Source organism: Malus domestica, chromosome 11, assembly GCF_042453785.1.
Source record: "Malus domestica chromosome 11, GDT2T_hap1".
In the NCBI taxonomy this organism is placed as follows: Eukaryota; Viridiplantae; Streptophyta; class Magnoliopsida; order Rosales; family Rosaceae; genus Malus; species Malus domestica.
The window spans coordinates 21,788,630-21,800,116 of record NC_091671.1 but is presented as its reverse complement, the minus strand read 5'-3'; the positions used below and the strand labels follow the sequence as shown (position 1 = coordinate 21,800,116).

The 11,487-nt window shown below is 35.9% G+C and overlaps 1 long non-coding RNA gene across 2 annotated transcripts; it reads right to left on the bottom strand.

The window, feature by feature from the left end:
* Window positions 1–7,443: 7,443 nt before the first annotated feature.
* Window positions 7,444–11,064, bottom strand: LOC139189300 (uncharacterized). Of its 2 annotated transcripts, XR_011573071.1 has the most exons (6): window positions 9,905–10,316; window positions 9,662–9,821; window positions 9,488–9,556; window positions 8,799–8,857; window positions 7,681–7,860; window positions 7,444–7,558 (listed from the first exon to the last, which is right to left on the bottom strand). It is a non-coding gene; the product is annotated as an uncharacterized lncRNA (long non-coding RNA). The 2 variants fall into 2 exon arrangements; XR_011573070.1 differs by lacking the exon at window positions 7,444–7,558 and having other exon boundaries at window positions 7,746–7,860; window positions 9,905–11,064.
* Window positions 11,065–11,487: the final 423 nt, after the last annotated feature.

Sequence of the window (11,487 nt, the reverse complement as noted above, 5' to 3'; positions counted from 1 at the left end):
CTTATTTGCATATAGGCCCCTACTAACTAGAAAGTTAAAATATTTGATTTTAATTTTGTTAGTTGTTTAAACTCATAATTCTATTATGCCCATATGCACTAAATCTAAATGTTCATGTTGCATTCCATTTTGATTATTTAATGTGATTAAGTAGTTAGAAAAGGGTGACTATGGACTTATGCCTTAAACGATAATTGAGCTATGAGATAAGGCGCTAAAATCAAATTGTTTGAACCTTGGGAATGTGTTTTAATTACTGTTTTAATTGGACCTTGTCACGTTTGACATTAATCTATCTCTCCCTCTTAGTATGTGTAATTTGTAGGAATTTGTACAAATCGGTTTGTAATTCTTATTATTTCTTAATCTCTTTTAGTTAGTTGATTCCCTCTAGTGCTAGACTAGAGTTTCTTTAACTATTGGTAAGGAGACATAACTAAAAGAGGGTTTTGACATGAGATTAAAGATTAAATGGGTCCAATGCCCTAATTAGCAATGAATGATTGTCTTTCATTTCTAATGGCTCAATGAAAATGTTTTAATTGGATTGAAAAGCACGTAATTAAATTGACACAACCTCCCCGAGTTTATATTCAACAATGTTGGCTCATTGTTGCAATAACCTAATAAGTCCATGGTCATCCAAGAGCCTAAGATAACTATAAAGTCCAATTTCAAAGGAATGCAAAAACCTTAGTAGTAGTAGTTACTTCCAATATTTGAAAAATTCGTTTTTGATATTGATTTGTTTTTCTTAAAACAAATAGTGGGAGTATCATACGCTACTAAACTATAATGAATACAATTAGTAGTTATATATATCTCCAATATTTTGAAAAATGTTTTGACATTGATTTGTTTTATGAAAACGAATAGTGGGGATATCATATACTACTAATTTCATTAACTTTGGACTAGTAGTTGTAATAGGACATTATTTATTTGAATATGATTAAATAAATAAAATTGATGAGACCTTAAAATCCCTCAACCAACATACAATATTAAGTTGAAAGCGTAAGAGTGCTTTGAACACTTTTTTGTGGCCTTCCACCGTGGTAGGCTCCAATCGTTTATGACTTGTACATCGCCTTCACCCTATCATGGGGGAGTGCAAAGTGCATGCTTATACTCAGGAGGAGTTTATTTAAAACATTTGATGAGGTTAAGGTAGGCAACGAGTGTGGCCAACATCGTATCATCGTGAGGTTATGCTTGAACCCCTATCTAAACCGGCATGGTGGGAAAGAACTTAACTAAGAGAAATGATGCCAACATCGTATCATCGTGAGGCATTGCTCTCTAGAGGCCAAAAAGATGGGTAATTGTACCCTCTCATTATTATTTTTGCTAGCCATCATCGTATCATCGTGAGGTGGGCTTGGTAATAGTGAGCCTCCCATAACCCGTTAGGAGCTTTCTTTGAAAACTCCCGGATTCCATCTTGAGGGATATGGAATTTACCAAAAATGGTGGGTGGTGTCATTCGGTTTAAAGACCCGAATCGTTTGACTTAATCAACAATCAAACTAATTATTTTATTGTTTATGTATTTAGATATGGTTGGAAGCACACTCGCGAAAATACTCGACAAACATTGCCTAGAGGGGCACAATTTCCCATCGTGGTATCGTAATGTCAAGATTCTCCTAACATTGGAGAAGATTGTTTACGTACTAGACAAGGCTCCACCCCATATACCTCTCGGCCCTGAGGCTACTAAGGATGAACGTGCTAAGTTTGACAAGCACATTGAGGATGACACACAAGCCAAGTGCTATCTGTTGGCTTTCATGAATGAGGAGCTACAGAGACAGCACGAGGGCATAGACAGTGCATCTTCCATAATACTCCATCTTACGGAGTTATATGGTGAAGGGACGCGCAACCGTCGCTTTAGCACTGTTTGTGAACTTGTGAAGACCAAGATGGTCAAGGGGGCTCCAGTGCATCAACATGTACTGAAGATGATAGGATTCATTGAACAATTGGAGAACCTTGGTACTCCACTTGACGGGGAATTGGCCCAGGACTTCGTATTGGCTTCTCTTTCTGATTCATTCGCGCAGTTCGTAATGAACTACAATATGAATAAGATGGATAGTACTCTCTCTGAGTTACTAAATATGTTAGTAACTGCCGAGAAGACTATGAAGAAAGAGAACGTTGTAGGGACTTCTGTAGTTGTCTACAACAAGCCATCCTCTTCCAAGGCCAAGCCGCAAGGCAAAGGCAAAGGGAAGGAGAAGAAGCCACCCACTCCTAAGCCGAAAGGAGGAGTGAGGAAAAAGAAGGCAAAGGAGCCCAAAGGGACTTGCCACCACTGTGGAAAGGAGGGGCATTGGAGGAGGAATTGCAGGTTATACCTAGCAAGTCTTAAGGACAAGCCACAAGGTATGGTTTATGTTCTTATCTTCAATTCTAACTGTTAGATCTTCTAAATATTTATATTTGATATAAAGAGCTAATCACTTGTATAATTGTATATAGGTGGAGAAGCCAAGTAGAAGAGGAACAAGCAAGGAAAATGTGGTGAAGGGTTCGGCCACTATATTTTTTGCTTACTTCTTAGGAAGTTTGTTAGGCATTAAAGATAGTCTTTAAACTTTCTTATTTTGTTAAGAACTTATTATATGGCTTCATATGATGGAAGATCACTATTATTGCCTAAATGTATAAAGGTATTTATATTAGTCTCTAAATGTATAGAGCTAATACTTTTTGTATTAAACATTATGAATGTTTGAAATATCATATTAATGTAATGTGAATAATGCCTTTTTAATATACTATTTCCTTAAAGTAGTGTTATGAATTGAAAAATTGTCTTGTTGTATCCTAGATGAGATACAAGAGTTATATCACTTATTGTAATGTGATAACCAAACTTTAGATCTATCAATTATGGATAGATCTCACATGTAGGACATAAAAGGATACAATGAATCTTTAGATTTGGTTCCATTTGTCTACCTATGAGTTCTATATGAATTGACAAAAGTCTAGAGTATCCTTTCTTGAAGAAAAGGAAGATCACATTATAATGATATGAGTAATAAGAAAAACGTTTCTTATATGGTTATCACTTGAAACACAATGATCAAGATCACTCTTGATTCAATTAGTAGTTTTGAACAACTAATTTGGCATTCTTTAAAAGGTTTTAAAATGTCAATTGTGTTAATGATTAAACCAAGAAAGAAGTGTCTAAATCTATAAAATGTTTAAAGACTTTAGTCACTTAATAACAAGACATTAACTTAGTGAAGATTGAAACAAATAAGCTTGAAATGTTTTAAAGCTACTACACAATGTCTTCTTCCAATATACTCCACTTTTATACATTTTGAATGTATGAAATGATTTCTCATTAAAGTCATGACAAATAGTGGGAGGTGTGAAAATGGATATAAACTTGAATGTGATTGGTTTATAGTTGTCTAAAGAATAATAGTACTAGACTATTATTAAAAATTTGTAATTTTAATTGTTAAGAGGACTCAAGCTCTTCAAACGTTAAAATTCTATGTTGTGTGACATTCTAAAGAATAGTCTTTGAATGTTGGTTTCGTCAACCTAGCATAAAATGGTTATATGTTGGGAGTTGTCCATCATTCTCTTTTATGAGAACAAGCTAAATAACTAAGCATATGGACAAGTTGATGAAACAAAAGGGAAATAGTTTCAAAATGAGTCACAACATATGGTTTAACAACAAGACAATCCAAATTCAACATCTCATGTAACAATATTGCTCTATGTAGTTTTAATAAAGAATTATATCAACCACCTAGAAGGAATGGTTGAGTTTCTGATAGGAGCACATTTATGCGACTTAGTTGGCTTGTTCTTGTGCATTTATGTCGTGTTTCCTTAGTTATTTTAATGTTTAAAGTCATTTTCGTGTGTTTTCAGATTTTATGGACAAAGTATGCAAGAAGATGCATTTTGGAGGCCTTTGGAGCATGTTTCGGGCTTGGAATGGATAGCAAATGCATGGGCCAAGTGGATGGACGAATTTGAGAACTAAAGAGGCCAAGAATATGAAGAATTATGGTCCAAAAGATGAAGAAAACAGCCCAAAAATCTGTCACCCCAACTTGCATTCCTTGCCATGCAAACCACATAGAATTCCCTTTGGATTCCATGCCATGCTTGATCACTCTTGTCCCCTACATAATTTCTAATTTCATGCTTCAATTCATTTAATTATTACACTCAATTGCTTGATACCTCTTGTTCCCTTCACTCATTAGATTTTAGACAACATTTACATCCATTACATGCACCAATTGATGCTCCATCATTCACATTTGGAATCCAATGCCATGTGCAACACATGTTGTTGCACCTTTGACCCATTTGTTGACACATTTCACCTCCCTTTCCATCTCTATGCAATGTACACAATCATTCATGCTCCCTAGCTACAACACCACTCCATTTTACCCTTCACACTTTGCATCATTACTTCATTTTCACCCTTGGACCATTGCACACCACACACACAAATTGCCATGCATTTCATCCTTAACCTAACCTGATTTTCTAAGGTTTTTGGGGGCCTATAAATACATGTTTACACCCCTTGGCCAAAGGACAATCCCCCATATTCATCATTTTATCACAACAATTCGTCCATACACACCCTAGGAAGCAAAACACCCCAAAAACACCATTCTAGTGCCTAGAAAACATAACAGCCACTCCACCTTCTTCCACCCTCTTTGCCTAGTTCTCCACCACCCTCCAACCCTCAAACACTCCTCCACACTTACCCTAAACCTTTCCATACCATTCCCCATTCATTCTACACCATAAAAACCACCCAAAACCGTCCAAAACCTCTAGTGCCGCTGCTTGCAAGGAAGGAAAGAGAAGGAACATCTTGTGCCGTGCCTATGCCCAAGCCTCGGGAGTGTTGGAGCGTTTCTAGGTGTTTTCTATCTTTGTTTTTAATGTCTAAATTTATGCATCTTTGCTTTGTAAGTATGAGAAACTAAACCCCTCTTAGTTAGGGGGTGATTCGAAACTATGTTCATGCTTGCAATATGATTTGATTACATCCAGTTGTGATTCATAAGTTGTGAATTCAATTTACTTATCCGTTCGTATAAAAACTGATTTGTGTATGTTGGTTGAGAGTGCACGCTTAATTTTCATGCATGAATTTGACGCTAGAATATAAGGGAGTTTCACCTAATCGTTATGAACTTATATTCACAAGTAGTGAAGGTTGCTAGTCACAATCACGTTAAGTAAATTCTTGGCATAAGTTTCATGCAAATCATAGTAACGAGTGCCTCGTCAATGCTTATGTTTTTCATAGAATTTAATGATTCTTGCTTGTATCTCTATTATGCAATTCATGTAGGGAACTTGTAGGGAATGTTTTGGGTTGTCGTATGCAATCATCCAATCCAATAAATTGTGGAAAAACTGAGGGTTAATTAGTGCAATTCACGGTTAATTTGGGGCGTTGAGTATTCATAGCTTATCGAAAAGCAACTGGAAATCGTTTTGTATGCAAGTGTGACATATGTGGAGAAGAACCTCCTAGCTAATCTTCCATCCATAAGTTTCATTCAAATTCACTTACAATCTGTTTTGTTTTACAAAGTTTGTTTTGTTTTCAAATTCATTAAAACCAAAATCCCCCTTTTACTTTATTGTTTCAAAGTGTTTAATTTCTGTTTTGGTTGTGTGTTAGAGTGTTTTGATTCACCCAAATTTGTCTAAGAATTTGTTTACTTTGTTCTTGTCTTAATTTAATTATTTTCGTCAAAAATCAACCCCATCTTAGTTCTTTGAGTCATATTAATTAGAACTTGTCTTAGATTATGTTTTTAAATGTTTTAGTTCATTAGAATACCAAAATTTGTCCAAGTTTGTGTGAGAGTCCCAAAATTGCCCAGATTGTGTTTTTAAGGTAGTTTTGAGTGTTTAGGGGCTGTTTTGAGTCTTTTGGTTTGTTTTAGTGTTTTAAAGTATAGTTTTGCATTCTTTGAGTCTAGTTAGTGTTTTAAACTTTGTTTTCACGTTTTCAAGTCAGTTTCCAAGTGATTTAGCAATCCCTCCTAATCCCCGGCCTAGAACGATCCTTACTTACATACTTTACTACAATTGATAAAAAGAGGGTTTAATTTGTGTGTTTAGTTATTTTACGCATCAGTTTCTATATCCTTAGTAGGAGCCATGCTTCCACTAAAGACTTGGATAATTCTTATATGATTACATTAAAGGTCTTAGTATGATTAAAACTTGAAGTATGGTGTATGACACCATATAATTTAAATGAATAGACTTAATGAAACAAGTCACACATTTCAAATGGAATTACTTGAGAAGGAATTCTTTTGTGTATGATTCATTTAAGTTAGTTGGAGCAAAATGCATTCAAATCAAGAAAATATAATTGTTATTTTGAATGAATGCTAAGTTACAACAAGGCCAGTGGGAGTGATGTCATAATTTGAGCAACAAGATGTGAATAAAGTCTATTCGATAGACTTGATAAAACATAGATGTTACTCGAGAAATGACAAAACATGACATGGTCAATTTTGAAGTATAGACTTGAAATTGGGCTTATTGATATAGCAAGATGATGCGAAATATATAAGCACACAAATTAAACCCTCTTTTTGACAATTGTAGTATAGATGTAAGTAGGGTATCGTTCTAGGCCGGGGATTAGGAGGGATTGCTAATCTATTAAATTAACTTAAAAATATTAAATAAGACTCAAGGACACAAAACTAGGCTAAAAACTCTAATAACTCGAAACACACTTAAAATGACTCAAAATAATGAAAACAATTAAATTAAACACTAGGAACTGAAATGGACGGAAATTAAATTAAAAGACTAACAATAAAGAAAACTAAATAAATAATATAATTTAATAATGGATGGGTGTTTGGTTTTGATGAAAAGTAAATTAAACTTAATTAGATTACAGAATTGACAAAAACATGAAATTAAGGTGAAAGGATAAATGACGGACTAGCTAGAGGGTTCTTCTCCACACATGACACATATGCAACCTAAATTGATTTTCAGTTGTTCTTTCAATAAATTGTGAATCTCAATACTCCAGATTAACCGTGAACAGCACTTTTTTAATCTTCAAGTTTTCCTTAAGTTATTGAATTGGACGGAAAAACGCATACAACAATTCAAAACATTCTTCAAAAGTCCCCTACGTGAAAAGCACAATAGCGATACAATCAAAGATCATTAAACTTTGTGAAAACTATAAGCATTGACGAGGCATTCGTAACTATGAAAAGCATGATACTCTTGCCAAGAATCTACTTAACGTGATTGTGACTAGCAACCTTTACTACTTGTGAAAATAAGTTCATAACGATTAGGTGAAATTCACTTATATTCTAGCATCAAATTCATGCATGTAAATTAAGCGTGCACTCTCAACCAACATACACAAATCAGTTTTTATACGAACGGATAAGTAAATTGAAATCACAACTTATGAAATCACAACCGAAGGTAATCAATTCATATTACAAATATATTCATGGCTTTGAATTAACCTCTAGCCAAAATAAATTTAATTACACATTATTAAAACAAAAATAAAATAGAAGTTTGGAAAGATTAAACCGAAAAGAATGGAGTGAAGCCTTTGCTTTGTGCTCTGCGCAGTCCTCTTGACACACCCCGTCCCGAAGGAGGGCATGCTGGCCGTCACGTGAGAGTGACGTAACCATTTGCACAGTACGGAAGCTTTAAGATACAATTTAAATTGATACACCCGAAGGTGAGTCCTAATTTTGTCCAATCTGTCAGAACACCGTCGAATTCCTCGTAGTCACCACACCTTTGTGATTCCTGAACCTGGAGGGGCGCAAAACCAAAATTGAGTGGGTCAGTAAAACAATTCTTTTCCAAATCCAAACATTTCTCAAAACGTTGTAACCCCTCTCCGTAAAACCTGTATACTTTCCCAGAAATGTAAAATATAAATATACATATATATTCTCAAAACTTCATTTTTACTATCTCAACATTATCTCTTTATCAATCATGCCATGCCATGTCATCTCAACATTTCTCATATTAATTATGCCATGCCACATCATCTCAACAGTAATAAGGTATGAATGCATCAACATAATCATATCAGGTGCAAGAAAGTAATCAACCGTAGGCCCTCTAATAGCCCTATACGGTTGAACCTAGAGCTCAAAATCTATCATTATCACTCTACCGGAGTCACCTCTGTGACCCGTCCGGCCTTCTGCACACAAGTTACGCTCTAGTGCTTCTCATAAATCATCTGTGCACATAATCTAAGGTCACCCACCAGTCGGAATCTCACTAACACTCTCGCGACTGGTCTGTCGTACCCACTCCGCGTGGACTGTACGACTAGCATCTACTTGGATCCAAGGCGAGCGTGCGATGCGGTGAATACTATAAGCACTAAACCATGGTGCAGGATTTGAGCTCAATATATATCATCATCATCATAACAGTAATTAAATACTCATCTGTGCGTCCACCGCACCATTTCATACATATGCATCATAAATCAATTCTTACCTGTGCGTCCACCGCACCAATTCATACATATGCATCATATATTAATTCATGCATGGCATTTCAACTCACATTTCTATATACTTTTCATATCAATTCTATGCATGGTATTTCACTTCCCGTTTTTCCACATAACTCATATGCATTTCATTTTAAACATAATTTCATGCATTTTCAATTTCTGGGAAAACGTTAAGTATATATATATACGGAAAACAAAACTGCCCACTCACCTGGAGTTCGTCCAACAACTCCCTAGCACCACACATCAAGGCGTCACGACGATCGCCGCCTAGAATAGTAATCAAATCCAACCTCAGAATTCATATCGATAGAATATTTAACTTATATAAAATACGTCACTACGTAGTTCGATCCGGAAGATCTGCCACTCAGATTTTAAATCCATAACTTCCAGAGGTCCACAATATATCTCTAGGATAACATTTTATATTATGGACTTACAATTCCAATTCCGGAAGATCCGTAACTCGGATTCCCAATCCGTAAGTTCCAATAATCCTCAAATATTACGTACTATAACGTATCAAAGTTTGGTGATGATCCAACGGTCGGATCATCAATTCACATTTTCACCTAAATGTGAAAACTATAAAACGTTATTTGAACACCTAACCAACAATCTTCAATAACTTTCTCATACGGTGTTCAATTTAGGTATATGAATATACCACAGTGATCTACTCGACGTCACGGACGTCGACATATTTTTAAAATAATTTTATTTTTATTTTTTATTTTTACTGTAGCACCTTCTTCTTCCTTGGGTCGCCGGACTGGTTTTTCCGGCGGCCGTTTTCTGAACAGTTTTTCAAATTGCCATAACTTTGTCATTTCTCAACGAAATCAAGTGATTCAAAAACGAAAGTTGTAGCCCTTGAAGAGACAAAGAGAATGGTACCTTGCAAAACACCTAGTTCTCCGTGGTTTGGCCGGAAACTGCCTCGAAAGCCTCGGAGGTCGCCGGAAACTGGGTATTTTTCAAATGAGTATAACTTCTTCAATACTCAACGAAATTGAGTGAAACAAAAAGGAAAGTTGTAGTACTTGACGAGACGAAGAGATTGATACCTACCTCGACTCCTAACTCGCCGGGGATTCGCCGGAAAAAGCTTCGAAAGCTCCGGCCAAACTTTGAACTTGTCGATCTCCGTGTTCTTACGTCCAAAAACTTCCAACGAAGCACTCCGAGCTTCCTTGGGACCTCACTAAGCTCACTATGAGCTTGGATTGTCCTAAAAATCAACCAATTCAAATCTCATGAACAGTACACTTTCATGGGGAGTTTAGAATCTAGGTTTTCCGAAGTAAAACTTACCTGAAATGGATACCAACGTGATCGTGAAGTCCTCAGGATTCCAATGGTGGTCTCAAACTTGACGTTGGTATAGATTTAGGGTGGTTTTGGTGGTGGTCCGTGTGAGTTCGAAGGAGAGAGACAGAGAGAGTGAGAAATCGTGAAGGAGGAGAGAGAAAGACAGTGAACGGGAAATGAGGAGGGTTTTGAGGGATGTGGGGATCCCACGTGGTCCTTATTCCAATCTCCAAACACCAAACTTTAACATTTTAACCTAAAAATCTAAGTTCCATCCTTATTAAATTCCATTTTATTTTCAAACTTAGGAACCTAGATAATTAGCAACCTGAGCTTCACAAATTTAGTATTTCTTAAGGGCAATTTCGTCCATTCACAGCCACGAATATAATAATTTGGAACGGGCTGTGACAATCTTCCCTCCTTATAGAATTTCGTCCCCGAAATTCCAGCAACCAACCAATTCATCAACACTTATACCAACCTCGGTAAGTTTCTTTCATCCGATTCTTTTTCTCCCACGTAATTTTCTTCCACTGAATGATTCCTTCACAAAACTTTTACCATTTACTCTATCTTAACTCTCAGAACCTTCTTTTTCCAATCCAAATTCTACTTTTCTAAGGTGAACACTTCTAAAATATAAAACCATTTACCTTATATACTCGATTAGTGGCATATCCATCTGTTGATGTCTTTTGTCATTCCTGGTTACTTTTAGGTTAACTTAATCACCTGAATACTTTGAGGAGACTCATCCATAGTCTCAGGGTCTACTAAAACTCTTTCTCGATCGAATCTTTCTCTACCCAGAAATATTCCATTCACAAGTCAACAAAACACACACATGACACACTTCATGAACCTTATGGCTTCACTTCGGAAACTGCGCAACCAACATACTTAAGAAACTTAGCAGTTCCGTAATCCAATTCTCTTTCCATTTCCGTTTCGAAATAGAAAATAGCTGTCTCAATCCAAAGGTTTATTTCTTTCTGCCTCAATCTGCTGACCAATAAAAATGTCAAATGGTATGATAAACCTTATTACTTTCGGAATATTGCAGAAGTTGAACAGTGAACTTCGTCCAATATTTGCTTGCTTCAAATCCTCAGCATTAGGCACATACTTTTTGTTTTCTTGTATCCACATACCATTTGAGTCTCGAGTACGACCTTACCAAAAGGCCTAACTTGAAACTTAGCAAGTATAACTTCTTCTCGATCTTTCATTCTTAACTTTACTTTAGTTGATTTCCAATCCACAAGAAGATAATCTTGGCAAGCGTACTAGATATTAGTTCTTACTGCAGTCTTCTTATCAAGTGCTTCAGCTAGAACAAACTTTACGATCACCCTGATCGTACAATCATGTTCATTAAGCAATACAATTCATTTTCGCTGCCTCATATCAAAATCCTTCCGAGTAATGGATATTGAAGACTTTTTGGATTCGTAAAAAAAAATCTTGCATTCCCACTAAAATATAATGTCTCCATAACTTCACAGCAAGAATGGTAATCGTGACTTCCAAATCACCAGTAGGGTAATTCATCTTATGAGATTCCATTTATCGTGAAACGTATG